At 47.4% G+C, this 20,634-nt stretch overlaps 1 pseudogene; it reads right to left on the reverse strand.

The window, feature by feature from the left end:
• Positions 1–7,126: 7,126 nt before the first annotated feature.
• Positions 7,127–17,224, reverse strand: LOC144798403 (peptidyl-prolyl cis-trans isomerase FKBP1A-like; annotated as a pseudogene).
• Positions 17,225–20,634: the final 3,410 nt, after the last annotated feature.

Below are 20,634 nucleotides of genomic sequence, written 5' to 3' on the forward strand. Positions count from 1 at the left end.
CAGTGGGGTAGGAGGCTAGCCCCCATACCGACCTGGCGGCTAAACCCTGAACTCCTAGAGGACTCGGTTTTCCGGTCCTCCCTCTCCGACGCTATCGATACCTACTTCTCCACGAATGCGGGCACGGCTAGCTCCCGGCAGGTAGAATGGGACACTTTCAAAGTATGTCTGAGGGGGGCTGCTATGACTACTAGGGTGGGAAGGAAGCGGGAGGTACTTAGCCAGCTTCAGGAGGTGGAGGGCTCGCTTGCATCCTTAGAGAACGAGGCAGCGGGTACCAACGCTCCCTTTCCGCCGCTGCAGGAGGCACGTATTAGACATGCAGAGCTGCTGGAAGAACTGCGAGTTATTGACTTTAGGGAATTCACGAATAGGCAGCACACACAGGCCGATCGGGCCGGCCCCCTACTTGCCCGCATCCTGCGGGACTCCCCGATCAGCCAACCCATTCTGCGGATTTTGGACCACTCTGGCCAGCTGGCTACCACCCAAGTAGGGATTAATACAGCATTTAAGGACTACTATACCGCGCTATATGGCCCCCCACTACCCCTGTCCGAACCCGCATTGGAGACCTTCATGGCGGAACTGGTTCTCCCGCAGCTTACTGCAGATCAGAATAAAGACTTAAAGCGTGCCATAACATTGGCAGAAATCAGACAGGCAATCAGAACCCTCCCTAAGGGTAAGGCCCCTGGAACGGATGGCCTGCCAACCGACTTCTACGCCACTTACATGGACCTCCTGGCCCCGCGACTACACATTGTTTATCTGGAAGCTCTACGCACAGCCTCTCTACCACAATCAACCATGCAAGCTCTGATTACGTCCCTCTTGAAACCGGCCAAAGAAGGTTTGCAGTTGGCCGATTACAGACCCCTGTCCCTTCTTAATACTGACTCAAAAATTTTGAGCAAGATACTGGCATCAAGACTCGTACAATACGTGCCACATTTGGTCCACCAGGATCAATGCGGCTTTGTCACAGGTCGTAATACGGCCATGAACCTTCGGCGATTGGCCCAGCTCATGCTTGGGAGCGATGAGGGTGTGGGCTCCGAAGGGTGCATCTCTCTGGACTTAAAACAGGCTTTTGATTCCTTGAGATGGGACTATATGTTTGCCACATTATCAAAATATGGGATCCCGCCGGAATTCCTCGCTTGGGTCAGATTATTATACACAATCCCCACGGCGAGGGTACGTACTTCCAACCAAATCTCGGGCCCCATGGCCATTGCCAGAGGCACCAGGCAGGGCTGCCCACTTTCCCCTCTCCTCTTCGTTCTTGCCCTCGAGCCATTGCTCTGCAGACTTAGGCTGCTAGCCCCCCGCTACGGTATACGGCAGCATGGTACGGACCACATTGTCTCTGCGTACGCGGATGATATCATATTATATCTCCGAGATTTGAGGGGTGAGCTGGGCCAGGTCTCCCAGGTTTTTGAGGATTTTCGAGAAATATCTGGCCTCACCATCAGCGAGTCTAAGTCCTACGGATTCGCCTTTGTAGCTGCGGGTGATTCGACCCCCCTGTCTTTTGCCCCACATGAATTTCAGATGGCGGAAACCACCTTCCGTTACCTGGGAATACAGATATATAGAGAGGCGAGCATGATGATAGACGGCAACCTGGGGAGGGCCATTAGAGCACTGAAGTCACAAGTTCAATTTTGGCTTACGTTGCCGCTCTCCATACCTGGCAGAGTGGCAATTTCCAAGATGGTGATGTTGCCCCGTCTTATCTACTACTTCACCAACCTGCCGTTCCAGATCCCAGCGGTAACATTCAAGACCCTCGACTCCCTGCTCACAGAACTTGTGTGGGGACATGGCCGCAGGCGAATAGGGCTGGCTAAGTTGCAGCTTCCCTCCAACTCCGGAGGCATGGGCTTACCGGACTTCAGGGCTTATCATTATGCATGTCAGCTACAATGGTTGGCTTACTGGGTGGCGGGCCGCAATCTTCATGAGATTAATCTGACCCAAGATGACCATGCTAAGGGGAAAATACACATCTTGCTCCTGCCTGGATCGGATCTACCTAGAAACACTACGCCACTCCTCAAATTGGCGGTCACACTTTGGCGAAGGGCATTGAAATATACGTCCACTGGGACACCTTATGCCCCCACAATACCACTCTTGGGCATACCACTGGGCCCGGGCACACTTACAACGACTCTACTGGAGCCCTGGCGTGACGCGGGTGTGACACATGTGGGTGACCTGTTTGTGGAGGGGCACTTGTTGTCCTTCGAAGACTTCAGAACCACGCAGGGCATACACGGCGGCTCCTTTCTCCTGCATGCCGGTCTCCGACACTATATCTTGCGCAACTGGTCACCCGACGGACGGGAGCCTATTGCAAATCCTCTAGTCACAATGCTTTATCTCATGGGGACGGGCGGCCATCTAACTAAGTGGCTCACTGTTAGCATTAAATCGGGGAGGGCGCTTACACTGGCACCACTAAGGGCGACATGGGAAGTGGATATTGGGAGGCCATTAAGAGATAAGGAGTGGGAGCGCATACTGCAATTCCCCAGAAAGGTAGCTAGAAATCCCAAGTACAAGTTCATCCAACTGATGTTGCTGCATAGAGCCTACCTAACACCACACCGCCTACATATGATGTTCCCTGCATCCAAGAGCAACTGCCCCCGATGTGATGCAGACGACGCATCTCTGGTACATATGATGTGGCAATGCCCCAAACTGGGGTATTTCTGGACCACTGTCCATGACTCACTTGAGAAGGCTGGTACATTGACCCGATCACCTACACTTGAACACATGCTCCTAGGGCTAGGTCCATCGACCCGCACCAGGACCGTGGCGGCGCGCTTCTCGGATCTGGCCCTGTTGTTGGCTAAGCGTGCCATCACGATGCGGTGGAAGTCATCGACACCGCCCAACCCTGATCTATGGAGGGCGGAAGTTGTACGTTGGGGTAAGGCTGAGGGCGAGGCATTACAAAGGGAAGAGAGTAGGGGCCTTCGCAAGACACCTATCTCACTGGAATGGTTTGCCACTTTGGGGGTATTTGAGGCTGGCGATGACAGTGATGATGAGGATATTAGTGAATAGCCAATTGGGGTGCGGTTACGCCCGTACTCATTCTTATATGCACTACCACGAACAATACCTACGGTGCACTATGAGGCAACACGGGTAGATCGAACCCGTCTGTCGCATTCCGTTACCTAACCAATCTGTGTATTAACCTCAACTATGTGTAACTAACTAGAGTGTGACCCAAATAGCGATATGTAGATCATGTGCCTATTTAGAGAGTGAATAGTGGGAACTCGCAGGGTGGAGGGTGGGATCGGGAATGAACGGGGTTTGTTAGTTGTTATGATTCATCGACAAAATGAAAAATCGAATTTACCAAGTTTGTATATTTGCTATGAGCAACCGCATACATGTGCAACGGAGTTTAACATTGGTATTGTATAAACACATCTATATTCTGTTGTTGCTCTTCAACTTTGCTAATAAAGAGATTTTCAAAAAAAAAAATCTTACCTGTTGCCTGTCCGGGCTGTGTTTGACAATTATTATTAAAATTCAAACTACAGGCCTTTTTGGGCTGTGTTTGCCAATTAATCTTCTATTTCTATTTGAAAATCAAAGTGCATGCCCTGTATTGAGCCTTTTGGGAAAGCAGTCACCCGTCCAGTCAGTGGGTAATTTGGGCACCTGCTGCCTAGCTGTGTTTGCCCATCATTGTTCTAATTGACGTTCAAAGTACAATCCCTTTGGGCTGTGTTTGCCAGGTTTTTTTTCGAATTCTATTTGAAGACTGTTCGACATCGGTGTGTGTCAACGGGATCACGGATGACTGGCTCGCCGTCGACGTGTGTCCCGTCCCCTCGCCCGGGACCCTTCTTGGGCTTCTGGGCGGGGGGCAGCTATCTTGGCCGCTTGATTCTTGGCCGCCTTCTTGGCTTCCAGCTCTTTCTTGTTCACCTCATTCTTCTTCTGCCTAGGAGGGCATCAAGGGTTACGGTTCTTCCCTGGCTCGTCTTGGTAACCAAGACTGTTTGACATTGGTGTGTGTCAACGGGATAACGGACGACTGGCTCGCCGTCAAGGTGTGTCCCGTTCCCCCACCCGAGACCCTTCTTGGGCTTCTGGGCGGGGGGCAGCTATTTTGGCCACTTGATTCTTGCTTTTGGTGCCTGTCTAATTGGCCGGCGCCTTGGCTCTCATCTCTTTTTTGTTCACCTTCTTATACACCTTGAAGTATACGGATACACCGGTGTCCTTCAGCTGCGCTAGGGCGCCTTTGCTGCCCAGCCTCTTGAGGGAGGGCTTAACGTGCCTCTTCTTCTTGTCCGCATGTTAGCCGCTGGTAATCAGCGCCGCTTTGTTGACCCTTGTGTGAGCCTTTTGGGATGTGCGTCCATTTAATCCCCCTTGACTTGGCTGACTTATCAGCTGCGTGTAGCACACATTTAATGTAGGGCGCCTTTGCTGACCAGGCTCTTTATGGAGGCCTTAATGCGGCTCTTCTTGTCCGCATCTTGTTCATCCATATTTTTACCTTGTTATTGATGGTTACTTTTTTTAAGTAATGGGCTAAGATTTTCATTCTGATGTGTATCTTGTTCAAATTTTTGTTTTGTTTATAATTTATTTTATTTTGAACTTTGTCCTTAATCAAGGGTTACTGTTCGTTCCCGTTCGTCTTGGCAATTAAAGTAAGACGGGTTGACCGGATTGCTGTTGACGGGACCGCCGGACTCTTGGAATCTTTCTGTCGTCTTCACTGCTTCCTTGCCCTACAGTTCTTTCTTGTTCAACTTGAAGAATACGGATACACCGCTGCCCTTCAGCTGCGCTATGGCGCCTTTGCTGACCAGGCTCTTAAGGGAGGCCTTAACGCGGATCATGTTCTTCTTTCTTGAGCTTTTTGTGTAACTACTACCCCGTCCAGGCAGTGGGTAATTTGTGCACCTGCTGCCTTTGTTACTTCGAACTTTATTCAGCTTCCACAGAATGCAGCACATCCTACCTGCTGCCTGTCCGGGCTGTGTTTGCCCATCATTTTTCAAATTGACATTCAAAGTACAGGCCCTTTGGGCTGTGTTTGCCAGGTTTTTTTCGAATTCTAATTGAAGACTGTTCGACATCTGTGTGTGTCAACGGGATCACTGTCGACGGGATCTCCGTCGAGGTATGTCCCGTTCCCCTGCCCGGGACCCTTTTTGGGCTCCTGGGCGGGGGGCAGCTATTTTGACTAGATGTCCAATTGTCCGCCTTCTTGGCTTCAGCGCTTTTTTGTTCATCTTCTTCTGCCGCCAAGAGTCACTGTTCTTTCATGACTTGGTACGGTCCCTAAGACGCTTTGACATCGGTGTGTGTCAACGGGATCATGGACGACTGGCTCGCCGTCGACTTGTGTCCCGTCCCCTCGCCTGGGACCCTTTTTGGGCTTCTGGGCAGGGGGCAGCTATCTTGGCCGCTTGATTCTTGGCTGCCTTCTTGGCTTCCAGCTCTTTCTTGTTCACCTCATTCTTCTTCTGCCTTGGAGGCCATCAAGAGTTACTGTTCGTCCATGTGTGGCACTGGTAAGCAACACAGTTTGACATCGGTGTGTGTCAACGGGATCACGGACGACTGGCTCGCCGTCGACGTGTGTCCCGTCCCCTCGCCCGGGACCCTTCTTGGGCTTCTGGGCAGGGGGCAGCTATTTTGGCCACCTTCTTGGCTTCCAGCTCTTTCTTGTTCACCTCCTTCTTCTTCTGCCTTGGATGGCATCAAGAGTTACTGTTCTTCCGTGGCTTGAAAGAACTGTATCATAGTCATTAATGTAATTTGAAGATCCTTTGCTGACCTTGTTCTTGGCCGGATCGTATCAATCGCCAACGACGGGACATCACTCCCAGTGAACAAAATCATTGAACACTTAACCCACCCTACTCACAAGTACTGACCTGTCCATAACAGCCTAACATTAGTATTGGTTTTGTACATTAAGGGATATTGAGTTTGTGAATGGCACCATACAGCTATCTTTTTACCTGAAGCATCAATTTCTTTGAATTACTTGTCATTTTTGGGTGACTCACCAGAGGTATGCGAGAGTGCCCCTTTTTCTAGCTTTTGACACAACTAGTCATTGTAATGGTAGTTCTCCTTAAATGTAGACTTAATCTGTGGGTGCAGGCCTATATTTCTTTCTCGATTCTGATTATGCAGTTTGAGTTGAACACTTTGTTGACATTGTTTGTTTTCAGGTTAATTCTGAGTTATCTAGGCTGATCGGTTGGTGACCCTTGTCGGGCAACCTGTCTGATGTTCCCCTTCCGTTTGAAATATCCGCTGGGCTAAAGTACTCAATTTGTATGGAATGTTAGTTTTTTTTTATTTCTTTAATTTGCACCATGAGTGTTTATGGTTTTCTGCAACAGTGGCTTCCTCTATATTCTTGGACACTTATCGTACCTCTTTCCGGGTAAATATTAAAATGTTTTATTGTACTGTCTGTCTGTCAGCATTTTCTTTTATGATCCATGTCAGATGTTCTGAATCTTGGCGGCGGGGGCAGCTTTCTTGGACGCTGGATTCTTGGTCTTGGCAGCTGTCTTCTTGGCCGCCTTCTTGCCCTCAAGGTGTTTTTTGTTCACCTTGAAGAATCCGGAGGCCCGCAGAGATGGGATACGCTGTGACCGGTCGGACTTATAAGTTGTGCGCAAAAGGTAATTTGCTGAGGCCATAATATTTTTGATGTGCTCTGTTATGGTTATGCCTGTGTAATTGTCTCTTTAATACTACTTTACGATCAGGAGTTATGAATATCTACTCTTGTTTCAGTATTACAGTAAGGCTGCTGGACTGCATCTCGTTCTTGAAACCAGAGATGCGTAGCCACTCATGACTGCATAGAAATACACTAGTATTAATGAACCTGCCTGATGTATCAGCTGCGTAAAGCGCACATGTAATGGAAGCATTTCTTTTAAATTTGCCTTCCTCTTGGCCAAGGTGGTCACCACCTTCAAGATGAGAAGAGAAGCATTTTACGAATCAGAATATGAAAACACTCTGAAAATTCGCACTAAGCTGCTTCGTTTGGGTACACCTCAATGTAAGCGAGATGGAGTGAAAACTGCTTTCATTCAAGTCCGAGGAGTTGCACCTCGAAAATCAGTGTGGATTTTTGAGGAAAGATCTCTGGATGTCTAGCGCGCCCATAAACATATAAACAACAAAGGTACCAGAGGGTCTTGAAATGAAAATGCCCATAAGTAAAGAAAGACTAACCAAGGAACCACAATTTCACACAGATAGTGTCACAGAGAGCTCTCCAAGGATGAAGAAAAATACCCATCAGTCACCATTCGGATCCGCCCTTCATCATTTGGGATTTTATCCGTACCACCCGTCAGAGGTTGTTAATGCTCTACTGGGAGGTCAACCCGGTGGTAGGGGGTGCCTTCCAACAGTGTTAGAGACGACAGTGTGGAGTACCACTAGATGTTAGTAAGTGGCCAAAAAAGTGGGACTGGGGTGTGCAGTGCCAAAAAGGTGTGGGAAAAAAAGAAACCAAGAAAAAGTGTGTTTAAAATTGGTTTTGAAAAAGCACTTAACAAAAGTTTATTCCAAGTGTGCTTGCCATACCAATGTTAAAAACAATGTAACCTTAGGCTGACTATTTATGAAGACAGCCTATGGTAAGTGTGGTCATGTGGTCGACTAGTTTCAGCAATGAAGGGACTATTACGTCCTTGCTTTCATCAGGACCAATTTACAATAAAACTACTGCACCAACATAAGAATGTGAGACAAAACATAGAACTAACACCCATGAAAACATAAACAAGTGTCCACAGTCACCTGAATGCTTTGGGTGCCCTTACAGTCTGTGCACGTCACTGTAGAGAGAGAAAAAAGTGGGGAGGTATAGCTATCAATAACAAATGGGCCAAACAGTAAGACCATTAATTATGGTTCAAACTAAATGTGGTTTTTTGACAAAGGCACTTACTAGGCAAAACTCAATGGAAATACATGTGGAAAGAAATTTCTCATGCCACATGTCATAATGCTCTTACCTAAATCTGTAAGGCAGGCTGGCCTCACCCCACCTGGCAGAGGCTCAGGGAAAAATGAAGCACCGCTCTAAAAAACATGTAAAACACATGTCAAAACATAAAATGCACAAGACAGAGACAGACTTCTCCCTCAAATTACAACCGAGAAACCACGGTCTTGTTTATCCATCAAAGGTGGTATTCTTTACTGGATGGAGGCTCCGTCTGTATAAGACCTCAGCAAAAGAAAACGAAAACGAAGAGATGTAGCAAAGTGCAAGGGCTCCTCTCACCTAACCGTCGGTACTCCTGGCCGGCGTCCTGGCCGTCTGGGGAGGTACCGACGGTTGGCATTGGACCGTGTTATAAACCCTGCTCTAATTGGTTAAATCTCCACATGAGGCAAGCACTAGCGCCTCTGGATAAGTATCACTGCAGTCGGGGCTATACGCCCACTCGTTAGAAAGCCAAACAGCGCTCGCGCGTACTCAATGTAAACACCAAAAGGCAGGCGGAGGGATGTTTAAAAGCCGCGCTGCTATTGGGTGCGCGGTCGCGTTGAGCGTCTGAACGCGTCTCCTGGTTGGACGCGTAGTCACGTGGGGCCCCGAGCCATGTCCCGTGATAGGAAAAAAAGGCTGCAATAAGATTGCTGGGTCTGATGTAGGTTGTCAGGGAGATGGGGGTAAACAAATAGCGGTAACAGGTCCTGTTAGTATACGGGCCAAAGAAAAAGGTGATAAAAAACTGCGTTTTGGAGTACATAGCACTGGCAAGCTATAGGGAAGCGCAAAAAACTCTAAACTCAAGGAGTGAAGTTTGCACTCATAGATTAAGGCCACGGAAGTGTAATACACCATGAGGGGAGTAGAACTCCCTGAGTGTCTGTCTGTAGGTACAGCAATTGAAAGCAGGGATTCCCTATTCAAGTATAGTACGTAGCTAGCCTGAAGATCTTAATACAAAGAAGGATACACAAATCTCGGGAAAGCCTGGATAACTGTATCCCTCTTACTAGGGAAAAGCTAACTGCCCACTGCTGGAGATGTAGCTACAGGGATGAAACTGGAAACTTGAATAAGGCGATAGTATTGCCAATGGGACCAATCACAATGAGGACCACGGAATTTCATCGTTCAAACCCTCTTTGTGGGTTTTCAATCTGAGTACCCATCTTTGTTCCTTTTTCAATAAGAAGCTGGCCACATCTGTAGTATGGGTTGGTATAAACGGTTGCTCAAGGACAGTCCACTGAAATTCGGTGGCTAGATGTTTGGCCTCCAGAAAGTGAGAAGTAAGTTTTGTTGCTTGTCTTGCGCACCGGATCGTGCTCTTGTGCTCAGATATCCGTATGCGGACCTTGCGTGTAGTCATGCCCACATACTTGTAACCACAAGGGCAAGTGATCAGATAGATGACGTGGTCACTATTGCAATTAGTGAATTTGAATTGCTTCCATGGTCTGGTGGTCCCTATGTCTATTTCCAGTGTCTTCTTTGTCTGGGCACAGACCTGGCAGTTGCCACAGGGGTGATGTCCTTGGACAGGTGGAAGATCCCATAATGTGCCTACAGCTCTGGGCATCTCGTCGCGTGGCCTGGTGTGCACAAGTCTGTCCCTCAGATTCGGGCCCCTCTTGAAGGAGATCATGGGGCGGGGAAGGTTAAGATGCCCGGAGTTCAGGATCGGCCAGTGTTTCTTGACCGCACTCTGAATGCGGTTTGAGAGGCTGCCAAAAGTATGGACAAAGGTGAGTCGGTCTAGCTCCGGCTTGGGAGGTTTCGGTTCTAATAAGGCTTCCCGATTATTGTTCATAGCCCTTTTCATGGACTTTTTCACAAGTTTGGGAGTATATTTCCTGGCCACTAGTTGTCTACTCAGATCGGTAGAGTGTTTGTTGAAAGTTGTCCTAGTAGAACAGTTCCTCTGTACCCGAAGAAATTGGCTAAAAGGGAGGCTCTCCCTCAGAGCTCGTGGATGATTGCTGTCGAAAAGTAACAGAGAGTTCCTTGCGATGGACTTCCTGTAAAGTTCTGACTGTAGGCCCTCAGGTCCTGCTGTTATTAAGAGATCAAGGAAGGCTAGTTGTAGTTGACCGATCTCAATGGTGAATTTAAGATGGTTGTTCCTGTTATTCAGCCACCCTAGGAATTCTAGGCAACTATCGCTCGACCCTCGCCACACAACAAAAACGTCGTCGATGTACCTTTTCCAGGTTTTTATTCTATCGATGAAAGGATTAGTCTGGTTCAGTACATGATTTTGTTCGAACGAGTGAACATACAGATTCGCCAGGCTGGGGGCATAAACGCTCCCCATGCTGGTACCTGATGTCTGAAGGTAAATCTGGTCCTCGAATTGAAAAAAGTTTTGTTTCATGGCCAAGGTGGCACAGGCCATTATAAATTGGACGGGAGTAATGCTATTCAGTTCTCTTGACTCCAGTAGTTGTTGTACCACGTCCAATGTCTCATCCTGCGGGATGGAGGTATAGAGTGCCTCAACATCGAATGAAACTAGGAGATCAGTATCTCTATCAAATTTGATGTTTGGTATCAATCTGAGGAGGTCAGTGGTATCTTTGAGATAGGTGGGCATTTCCTGCACCATTGGTCTCAGAAAATAGTCCACAAAGGTGGAGAGGGGTTCCAGGGCTGATCCTATCCCGGAAATTATCGGGCGTCCAGGGGGCGGTCGTTGCTCCTTATGAACTTTAGGTAGGGTGTAAAAGTAGGGCATTTTAGGGTGCTCAGTGCACAGGTACCTAGCTTCAGCAGGAGTGATCCATCCCTCAGAGGAGGCTTCTTCAACCATTACTTTGATATTTGATTTAAGCTCTTCTGTCGGGTCATGATTTACAGGAGCGTAAGATTGTCTCAAGTTAAGTTGTCTGAGACATTCTGTTCTATAAACTTGAGTGTCCATTACAACAATCGATCCGCCCTTGTCGGCTGGCTTTATGGTTAAGTCCTTGTTGTCAGTCAGAGACTTAAGCGCTAAGTGATGAGCTTTGGGCAAGTTCTGAAAAACTCTATGATGAGTACTGAAGAGATCATCCATCTCTTTTTCGAGGGCTTGCTCATAGGCCAATACTTGTGGAGGCATAAGGTGAGTGGGAGGGGTGAAAGTGGACTTACACTTCAAACCGGTGTTGACATCTTCTTCACTCTGAGTATTTTCTTCTTTGTCCGCGAAGAAGAAGTGTAATCTTATCTTCCTCAGAAACCTGGCTACTTCTAGCCGGGTTTCAAACTCATCATTATAATGAGTTGGCACAAAGCCCAGACCCTTATTCAGGGCCTCCTCTTCTTGCTGGGTCAACACGTGACTGCTCAAGTTGATGACTATACTGGAGCTGCACTGCTCTGTCCGGTCTCCTTGTTCTTGGATGAGTTGCTCCTCAGAGTCCTCCCCTCTGTTGATGTCGATGGGGGGCTGAAGTGAACTTGAGTGTTCCCTCTCTCCCTGCCTCGGGATCTGCCCCGGCCAAACCCTAAAAAAGGCTGTCCGTTGAAGTTATTCGCTTGGAAATTGCCGGGGAGGTTTGGCATATTTGGACCCATCGGCTGTTCGAATGGGCCTGGTAGTTGTGGTGGGAAGAAGGGTTGCATTCCTCCAAACTGCCAAGGATGGGGTGACCACCACTGTTGTTGTTGGTTGCCCCTCCAATTATATCTAAAATTCCTTTTACCTTGGCCTCGACCTCGTGAGTAGGAGTTATCACTGCCAGTGTCACTGCCCGACGAGTTATCACCAGAACTAGATGTACTGTAGGATGATCCTTTTCTACGAGTATTAGTACCAAAGTCTGGGGGAGTGTATGTGTCGCTAGAGTAAGGATAAATCTTCTCGAACTTAAACTTATCAAGATCTTTCTTGAATTTATCCATCTTAACCGACAGAGTGTGCTCTCTAAAATCCCTGTTGTTTTTGTTTGTATCATCTAGATTCTTGCTAAAGACTTTAGTAGCTATTGTGGTTTTTATTTTGGACTCTAGGATTTGAATTTCTATAAGCATAGTATCAGCTATGCGTTTAGAAGTTTGGATAATCAGTATCAGCCAGTCTCTGGTGCACCTCCAGGCGATCAATGCCCAGTTTTTTAGAAACTCTCTATCATTAAGAAATAGTCTAGGTGTGTTGGTTACTATGAGACCGGTGGGTGCACAGTCATTACGTAGATATTGTGCCATGATTGTGCCATGTGTAGCTGTCCTAGTTTGTGACTTCTTTAGAACTAATAGTTTACCCCATTCATCCTCCCCCGTAGTGACAGCAGCCACTGAGGAGTCTGTCAAGTCAGGATGATCTGCCAGTGCTGCTAGGAGATCAGCATCGGAGAAAGATAAGCCGTGGTTCTCGGCCATGGTAGGGAAAAGTGTCCTGTCAAGCGTGCAAAATATGATCCAGAGTGGCAATAAAAGGTTCGAATCACAATTACGTGATGAACCACTACTACGATATAATTAATTCGTAGGGAATATTAGGTCCGCAGCCAAAAGACTGCACTGAGACAACAAAACACAACGGTAGGGGAGGACCTAGGGGAAGTTTAAAGACCAAGCTCTGGATACTATCCCCAGAAGAACTAATAAACAACAAAGGTACCAGAGGGTCTTGAAATGAAAATGCCCATAAGTAAAGAAAGACTAACCAAGGAACCACAATTTCACACAGATAGTGTCACAGAGAGCTCTCCAAGGATGAAGAAAAATACCCATCAGTCACCATTCGGATCCGCCCTTCATCATTTGGGATTTTATCCGTACCACCCGTCAGAGGTTGTTAATGCTCTACTGGGAGGTCAACCCGGTGGTAGGGGGTGCCTTCCAACAGTGTTAGAGACGACAGTGTGGAGTACCACTAGATGTTAGTAAGTGGCCAAAAAAGTGGGACTGGGGTGTGCAGTGCCAAAAAGGTGTGGGAAAAAAAGAAACCAAGAAAAAGTGTGTTTAAAATTGGTTTTGAAAAAGCACTTAACAAAAGTTTATTCCAAGTGTGCTTGCCATACCAATGTTAAAAACAATGTAACCTTAGGCTGACTATTTATGAAGACAGCCTATGGTAAGTGTGGTCATGTGGTCGACTAGTTTCAGCAATGAAGGGACTATTACGTCCTTGCTTTCATCAGGACCAATTTACAATAAAACTACTGCACCAACATAAGAATGTGAGACAAAACATAGAACTAACACCCATGAAAACATAAACAAGTGTCCACAGTCACCTGAATGCTTTGGGTGCCCTTACAGTCTGTGCACGTCACTGTAGAGAGAGAAAAAAGTGGGGAGGTATAGCTATCAATAACAAATGGGCCAAACAGTAAGACCATTAATTATGGTTCAAACTAAATGTGGTTTTTTGACAAAGGCACTTACTAGGCAAAACTCAATGGAAATACATGTGGAAAGAAATTTCTCATGCCACATGTCATAATGCTCTTACCTAAATCTGTAAGGCAGGCTGGCCTCACCCCACCTGGCAGAGGCTCAGGGAAAAATGAAGCACCGCTCTAAAAAACATGTAAAACACATGTCAAAACATAAAATGCACAAGACAGAGACAGACTTCTCCCTCAAATTACAACCGAGAAACCACGGTCTTGTTTATCCATCAAAGGTGGTATTCTTTACTGAATGGAGGCTCCGTCTGTATAAGACCTCAGCAAAAGAAAACGAAAACGAAGAGAGGTAGCAAAGTGCAAGGGCTCCTCTCACCTAACCGTCGGTACTCCTGGCCGGCGTCCTGGCCGTCTGGGGAGGTACCGACGGTTGGCATTGGACCGTGTTATAAACCCTGCTCTAATTGGTTAAATCTCCACATGAGGCAAGCACTAGCGCCTCTGGATAAGTATCACTGCAGTCGGGGCTATACGCCCACTCGTTAGAAAGCCAAACAGCGCTCGCGCGTACTCAATGTAAACACCAAAAGGCAGGCGGAGGGATGTTTAAAAGCCGCGCTGCTATTGGGTGCGCGGTCGCGTTGAGCGTCTGAACGCGTCTCCTGGTTGGACGCGTAGTCACGTGGGGCCCCGAGCCGTGTCCCGTGATAGGAAAAAAAGGCTGCAATAAGATTGCTGGGTCTGATGTAGGTTGTCAGGGAGATGGGGGTAAACAAATAGCGGTAACAGGTCCTGTTAGTATACGGGCCGAAGAAAAAGGTGATAAAAAACTGCGTTTTGGAGTACATAGCACTGGCAAGCTATAGGGAAGCGCAAAAAACTCTAAACTCAAGGAGTGAAGTTTGCACTCATAGATTAAGGCCACGGAAGTGTAATACACCATGAGGGGAGTAGGTAGGAGCATTCAGAGTGCGGTCAAGAAACACTGGCCGATCCTAAACTCCGGGCATCTTAACCTTCCCCGCCCCATGATCTCCTTCAAGAGGGGCCCGAATCTGAGGGACAGACTTGTGCACACCAGGCCACGCGACGAGATGCCCAGAGCTGTAGGCACATTATGGGATCTTCCACCTGTCCAAGGACATCACCCCTGTGGCAACTGCCAGGTCTGTGCCCAGACAAAGAAGACACTGGAAATAGACATAGGGACCACCAGACCATGGAAGCAATTCAAATTCACTAATTGCAATAGTGACCACGTCATCTATCTGATCACTTGCCCTTGTGGTTACAAGTATGTGGGCATGACTACACGCAAGGTCCGCATACGGATATCTGAGCACAAGAGCACGATCCGGTGCGCAAGACAAGCAACAAAACTTACTTCTCACTTTCTGGAGGCCAAACATCTAGCCACCGAATTTCAGTGGACTGTCCTTGAGCAACCGTTTATACCAACCCATACTACAGATGTGGCCAGCTTCTTATTGAAAAAGGAACAAAGATGGGTACTCAGATTGAAAACCCACAAAGAGGGTTTGAACAATGAAATTCCGTGGTCCTCATTGTGATTGGTCCCATTGGCAATACTATCGCCTTATTCAAGTTTCCAGTTTCATCCCTGTAGCTACATCTCCAGCAGTGGGCAGTTAGCTTTTCCCTAGTAAGAGGGATACAGTTATCCAGGCTTTCCCGAGATTTGTGTATCCTTCTTTGTATTAAGATCTTCAGGCTAGCTACGTACTATACTTGAATAGGGAATCCCTGCTTTCAATTGCTGTACCTACAGACAGACACTCAGGGAGTTCTACTCCCCTCATGGTGTATTACACTTCCGTGGCCTTAATCTATGAGTGCAAACTTCACTCCTTGAGTTTAGAGTTTTTTGCGCTTCCCTATAGCTTGCCAGTGCTATGTACTCCAAAACGCAGTTTTTTATCACCTTTTTCTTCGGCCCGTATACTAACAGGACCTGTTACCGCTATTTGTTTACCCCCATCTCCCTGACAACCTACATCAGACCCAGCAATCTTATTGCAGCCTTTTTTTCCTATCACGGGACACGGCTCGGGCCCCACGTGACTACGCGTCCAACCAGGAGACGCGTTCAGACGCTCAACGCGACCGCGCACCCAATAGCAGCGCGGCTTTTAAACATCCCTCCGCCTGCCTTTTGGTGTTTACATTGAGTACGCGCGAGCGCTGTTTGGCTTTCTAACGAGTGGGCGTATAGCCCCGACTGCAGTGATACTTATCCAGAGGCGCTAGTGCTTGCCTCATGTGGAGATTTAACCAATTAGAGCAGGGTTTATAACACGGTCCAATGCCAACCGTCGGTACCTCCCCAGACGGCCAGGACGCCGGCCAGGAGTACCGACGGTTAGGTGAGAGGAGCCCTTGCACTTTGCTACATCTCTTCGTTTTCGTTTTCTTTTGCTGAGGTCTTATACAGACGGAGCCTCCATTCAGTAAAGAATACCACCTTTGATGGATAAACAAGACCGTGGTTTCTCGGTTGTAATTTGAGGGAGAAGTCTGTCTCTGTCTTGTGCATTTTATGTTTTGACATGTGTTTTACATGTTTTTTAGAGCGGTGCTTCATTTTTCCCTGAGCCTCTGCCAGGTGGGGTGAGGCCAGCCTGCCTTACAGATTTAGGTAAGAGCATTATGACATGTGGCATGAGAAATTTCTTTCCACATGTATTTCCATTGAGTTTTGCCTAGTAAGTGCCTTTGTCAAAAAACCACATTTAGTTTGAACCATAATTAATGGTCTTACTGTTTGGCCCATTTGTTATTGATAGCTATACCTCCCCACTTTTTTCTCTCTCTACAGTGACGTGCACAGACTGTAAGGGCACCCAAAGCATTCAGGTGACTGTGGACACTTGTTTATGTTTTCATGGGTGTTAGTTCTATGTTTTGTCTCACATTCTTATGTTGGTGCAGTAGTTTTATTGTAAATTGGTCCTGATGAAAGCAAGGACGTAATAGTCCCTTCATTGCTGAAACTAGTCGACCACATGACCACACTTACCATAGGCTGTCTTCATAAATAGTCAGCCTAAGGTTACATTGTTTTTAACATTGGTATGGCAAGCACACTTGGAATAAACTTTTGTTAAGTGCTTTTTCAAAACCAATTTTAAACACACTTTTTCTTGGTTTCTTTTTTTCCCACACCTTTTTGGCACTGCACACCCCAGTCCCACTTTTTTGGCCACTTACTAACATCTAGTGGTACTCCACACTGTCGTCTCTAACACTGTTGGAAGGCACCCCCTACCACCGGGTTGACCTCCCAGTAGAGCATTAACAACCTCTGACGGGTGGTACGGATAAAATCCCAAATGATGAAGGGCGGATCCGAATGGTGACTGATGGGTATTTTTCTTCATCCTTGGAGAGCTCTCTGTGACACTATCTGTGTGAAATTGTGGTTCCTTGGTTAGTCTTTCTTTACTTATGGGCATTTTCATTTCAAGACCCTCTGGTACCTTTGTTGTTTATTAGTTCTTCTGGGGATAGTATCCAGAGCTTGGTCTTTAAACTTCCCCTAGGTCCTCCCCTACCGTTGTGTTTTGTCGCCCATAAACATAGCCTGGATTTCATGTCAATCTAGCCCTCTGACCAACGCTCGTCTGAGCCGCTCCTTCATCCCGGACGCGGATGACCTCCTGTTGGCCGACCCTCAATTTGAACGCTTTCTTTCTGTCCCGGGATGAATTAAACTTCTTTCCATCTTGAATCCGACCCTCGTTATGCACTATCGCGGTCTGCCCCTTCTTCGCAAGGTCTGTCCGTCCCCGGGGCAAATACTGTCCACTTGCACTCCCATGATGCTCTCAGAACGGAGAAACCGGTCCAATAGCCGCTTTTTTATGTCCATTTTAGTTCCCCTCGGTCTCTTGATAGACCTTGGGATAACTTTAGCTGATTTGGCCATGCCCAATGTCCCTTTTTTTCATAGCCGAGGTGATCGTCCCCATGTCGTTCGCGTTCGTCGTTATTTATTGCACGGATGGCTGATGGCTTTTAGCCTTAGAAGGTGTTGCAGTGCCGTTGTCAGATGAAATAATTTAAAACATATCTGGCACGCATACCCAGTGATCAGATTTTGTAGCAGGGATCAGATTTTGTAGCAGGGATCAGACTTTGTAGCAGGGATCCGATTTTGTAGCAGTCATCAGATGTTGCTGCACTTACAACTTGTATCAGAGATACCATTCACAGTTTGGCTATCTGTTGGATTTTCAAGATAATGTCGCTCTCTTCAAGAATTTTGAAATATCCACATGTTTTTTTTATTTATTCTAGTTTTAAGTTTAGCATTAAACAAGAGTTACTGTTCATTTCCGTTCCATTCCACTTGTCAACACCAGCCAAGCCCTAGTCCACACACACTAAAAACATAGAACAGGCCTGTATAAGCTCCTTTTTGACTTAGGGGATACACAAAACCACGGGGAGCAGAAATACGACCTGCTCCCCATCAACACCAGCCGAACCCTAGCCAACGCACACTAAAAACCTAGAACAGGCCTGTATAAGCTCCCTTTTGACTTAGGGGGTACACAAAACCATGGGGAGCAGAAATACTACCTGCTCCCCATCAACACCAGCCAAACCCTAGCCAACGCACACTAAAAACCTACAACAGGCCTGTATAAGCTCCCTTTTGACCTAGGGGGTACACAAAAGCACTGGGAGCAGAAATTGTACCTGCTCCCCATCAACGCCAGCCAAACCCGAGTCAACGCACACTAAAAACATAGAACAGGCCAGTATAAGCTCCCTTTTGACTTAGGGGATACACAAAACCACGGGGAGCAGAAATACGACCTGCTCCCCATCAACACCAGCCGAACCCTAGCCAACGCACACTAAAAACCAAGAACAGGCCTGTATAAGCTCCCTTTTGACTTAGGGGGTACACAAAACCACGGGGAGCAGAAATAGTACCTGCACACCATCAACACCAGCCAAACCCTAGTCCACACACACTAAAAACATAGAACAGGCCTGTATAAGCTCCCTTTTGACTTAGGGGGAACACAAAACCAAGGGAAGCAGAAATAGTACCTGCTCCCCATCAACGCCAGCCAGACCCTAACCAACGCACACTGGCAAACTAGAAGAGGCCTGTATAAGGTCCCTTTTGACTTAAGGGGTACTCAAAAGCAAAGGAAGCAGAAATAGTACCTGCTCCCCATCAACGCCAGCCGAACCCTAGCCAACGGACACTAAAAACCTAAAACAGGCCTGTATAAGCTCCCTTTTGACTTAGGGGGTACACAAAACCACGGGGAGCAGAAATACTACCTGCTCCCCATCAACGCCAAAACCAAAAACAGGCCTGTATAAGCTCCCTTTTGACTTAGGGGTTACACAAAACCACTGGGAGCAGAAATAGTACCTGCTCACCATCAACGCCAGCCAAACTCTAGCCAACGCACACTAAAAACCTACAACAGGCCTGTATAAGCTCCCTTTTGACTTAGGGGGTACGCAAAACCACTGGGAGCAGAAATAGTACCTGCTCACCATCAACACCAGCCAAACCCTAGTCCACACACACTAAAAACATAGAACAGGCCTGTATAAGCTCCCTTTTGACTTAGATGGTACACAAAACCACTGGGAGCAGAAATAGTACCTGCTCCCCATCAACGCCAGCCAAACCCGAGTCAACGCACACTAAAAACATCGAACAGGCCAGCATAAGCTCCCTTTTGACATAGGGGATACACAAAACCACGGGGATCAGATATACTACCTGCTCCCCATCAACACCAGCCGAACCCTAGCCAACGCATACTAAAAACCTAGAACTGGCCTGTATAAGCTCCCTTTTGACTTAGGGGGAACACAAAACCAAGGTAAGCAGAAATAGTACCTGCTCCCCATCAACGCCAGCCATACCCTAGCCAACGCACACTGGCAAACTAGAAGAGGCCTGTATAAGGTCCCTTTTGACTTAGGGGCTACACAAAACCACGGGGAGCAGAAATACTACCTGCTCCCCATCAACACCAGCCAAACCCTTGCCAACGCACACTAAAAACCTACAACAGGCCTGTATAAGCTCCCTTTTTACTTAGGGGGTACACAAAACCAAGGGAAGCAGAAATAGTACCTGCTCCCCATCAACTCCAGCCGAACCCTAGCCAACGCACACTAAAAACCTAGAACAGGGCTGTATAAGCTCCCTTTTGACTTAGATGGTACACAAAACCACTGGGAGCAGAAATAGTACCTGCTCCCCATCAACGCCAGCCAAACCCGAGTCAACGCACATTAAAAACATCGAACAGGCCAGCATAAGCTCCCTTTTGACATAGGGGATACACAAAACCACGGGGATCAGATATACTACCTGCTCCCCATCAACACCAGCCGAACCCTAGCCAACGCATACTAAAAACCTAGAACTGGCCTGTATAAGCTCCCTTTTGACTTAGGGGGAACACAAAACCAAGGGAAGCAGAAATAGTACCTGCTCCCCATCAACGCCAGCCATACCCTAGCCAATGCACACTGGCAAACTAGAAGAGGCCTGTATAAGGTCCCTTTTGACTTAGGGGGTACTCAAAAGCAAAGGAAGCAGAAATAGTACCTGCTCCCCATCAGCGCCAGCCGAACCCTAGCCAACTTACATTAAAAACCTAGAGCAGGCCTGTACAAGCTCCCTTTTGACTTAGGGGGTACACAAAACCACGGCGAGCAGATTTACTACCCGCTCCCAATCAACGCCAAAACCTAAAACAGGCCTGTATAAGCTCCCTTTTGACTTAGGGGTTACACATAACCACTGGGAGCAGAAATAGTACCTGCTCACCATCAACGCCAGCCGAACCCTAGCCAACGCACACTAAAAGCCTACAACAGGCCTGTATAAGCTCCCTTTTGACTTAGGGGGTACACAAAACCACTGGGAGCAGAAATAGTACCTGCTCACCATCAACATCAGCCAAACCCTAGTCCACACACACTAAAAACATACAACAGGCCTGTATAAGTTCCTTTTTGACTTAGGGGATACACAAAACCACGGGGAGCAGAAATACGACCTGCTCCCCATAAACACCAGCCGAACCCTAGCCAACGCACACTAAAAACCTAGAACAGGCCTGTATAAGCTCCCTTTTGACTTAGGGGGTACACAAAACCACGGGGAGCAGAAATACTTCCTGCTCCCCATCAACACCAGCCAAACCCTAGCCAACGCACACTAAAAACCTACAACAG

This window comes from Lissotriton helveticus, chromosome 12 (assembly GCF_964261635.1).
Source record: "Lissotriton helveticus chromosome 12, aLisHel1.1, whole genome shotgun sequence".
NCBI classification, from domain to species: domain Eukaryota; kingdom Metazoa; phylum Chordata; class Amphibia; order Caudata; family Salamandridae; genus Lissotriton; species Lissotriton helveticus.